Raw genomic sequence first — 2,000 nt, 5'->3', positions numbered from 1 at the left:
AAAAAAAAAAAATGAAAAAGAAAAAAAAGAATGTTTTTGTTTTAAATCCAGGTATGGAATACAGTGTTGCTTCAGATTATCCACAATAGCTATGATTTGCCTCCTGGTCTGGTGGGGATGTGATTTTGCTAGTTGGAAAAAGTGTCTTTAATTGTGTGATGTTTGGAATTCTGGGGACTTTTTAGAGGATACGTAATTGCTAGGGCCTTAAGAGGTGGGGTGGGTTGTTGTTGGGGTATTGCTTGGTATTGGACTCAGTTAAGTAGTCATGTGCAAAGAAGAAATAATAAGAAATTAGATACCCATATGGCAAAGATCAAACTTGCCCCAAGTTTGTACCAGACTTAATAGCTCTAATCAGCCAGAGGTAGTCTAACGATTATCTTCCCTCTTTTGACCCCTTACTTTATTCAGCGATCTCTTTACTTTCCTCTCTATCCTTCTTCTATCTAGTGTTAGGGGGTTGAAAAAATAAAAGAAGAGGAATGGAGAAAAGTAGCAAAAGATACCTATACTGTTTGGCTTATTTTTAATTTTCAGATCATACATTACCTTATTCCTTAAAATTGAACAAGTGGTATAATTGCTCCAATATCCTAATAAGCAGAAGTTTCTGGATTTGTTTGGTATTGTTATATATTAGTATCGTAGCTAAATAGTTTTAAATTTCTACCCAATTATTTAATTTTTAGAATTTGATAGGTTGCCTTTAGTCCGTTTTAGAATTCAGTCATGCTTCCACGTTAGTTATGTTTATCTTTTCCATTTGCTTACTCGTATCTTCTTAGACCTTAGGGAAGTGAGTAAGGTAATAGACACCAGTAGTTGTTTGTTGTTGTTTTTAAGAGAACTCTCTTTGTGTGTCTCTGGCTAGCTTGAAACTCATTGACTAGCCTACTGGCTTCCAACTTGACACGTTTTCTGCCTCCTGGATGCAGAGATTTAGAGGCAAGTGCTCATGCCCAGACTAGTTTCTTTTCTTTCACATTTTTACTTTTTTGTTGTGGTATGGTGTTAAATAATGTCTCAGGCTGGCCTCAGACTCATTGTATAGAGGAAGAGTACCTCTAGTCTACATTTTCTAGGGACTGGGATTTTAGGTATGTGCAACATCACCTGGTTTGTATGGTGCTGTGAATAAAATAACAGTGTTTGTGCATGGTTGGCAAGCATTCTAGTAACTGAGCTAGCCCTCTTCATTCTTTTTCATTGAGAATAAATGTTAAAGGATCAATTTTCCTTAAAATGTAATAGTGTTTGTATCATAGGCTTAGCTTACTTTATTTCCTGTGTGTGATGATGTCCAAGGAGGCCAGATTCTAGAGTGTTAGTTTCTTTGGAACTGGAGTTTTGGTTTGTTTCTTTTTTAAATTTTTTAAATGTAAGGTCTGCATGTGTATATATACTTTTTGTTTTTTCATTTTTCTTGAACAGTCTTACCATATATATGTATGTGTATATGTGTGTGTACACACATACATATACACACACAAACACACACCACACTGGTCTTAAACTTCATTTCAGATCCTGCTGAAATTATAAATGTGACATGTTTGGTATTTTTCTGTATCTTTAATGCCTTGTCCTTGAATATTTGATTGCAGTCTGGAGGGATGGCTTTGCAGTCGGTGCTTTTGCTGCTCTTCTGTAGGATGAACACTCAGAATGGGCATCTCACAACTATCTGTAACTCCTGTTGCCAAGGGTCGATGTTCTTTTCAGCATCTGTGTGTACCCACACAGATGACATTCCTGCTTATGTAGGAACCATACATATAACTAAAAATAAAAATAATTCTTTTTCAGAAGAAATTGATAGTAACTAGTTGTGTGAGGCCATCTCTTTCCAACAGTTTCTTGCTTTCAAATAGACTTTTGAGAGTTTTTTTAATCATATTTTAAAAAAAATTATTGGGGCTGGTGAGATGGCTCAGTGGGGAAGAGCACCCAACTGCTCTTCCAAAGGTCCGGAGTTCAAATCCCAGCAACCACATGGT

At 36.2% G+C, this 2,000-nt stretch overlaps 1 protein-coding gene across 31 annotated transcripts in view; it reads left to right on the top strand.

The window, feature by feature from the left end:
• Ubap2l (ubiquitin associated protein 2 like) overlaps window positions 1-2,000 on the top strand; it is a 57,975-nt gene that overhangs the window by 30,115 nt on the left and 25,860 nt on the right. The gene's annotated exons all lie outside the window — the stretch shown is intronic.

This window comes from Mus caroli, chromosome 3 (genome assembly GCF_900094665.2).
Source record: "Mus caroli chromosome 3, CAROLI_EIJ_v1.1, whole genome shotgun sequence".
Taxonomy (NCBI): Eukaryota; Metazoa; Chordata; class Mammalia; order Rodentia; family Muridae; genus Mus; species Mus caroli.
Note: the sequence above shows the minus strand (reverse complement) of the source record. Positions and strands in the feature narration are given on the sequence as shown.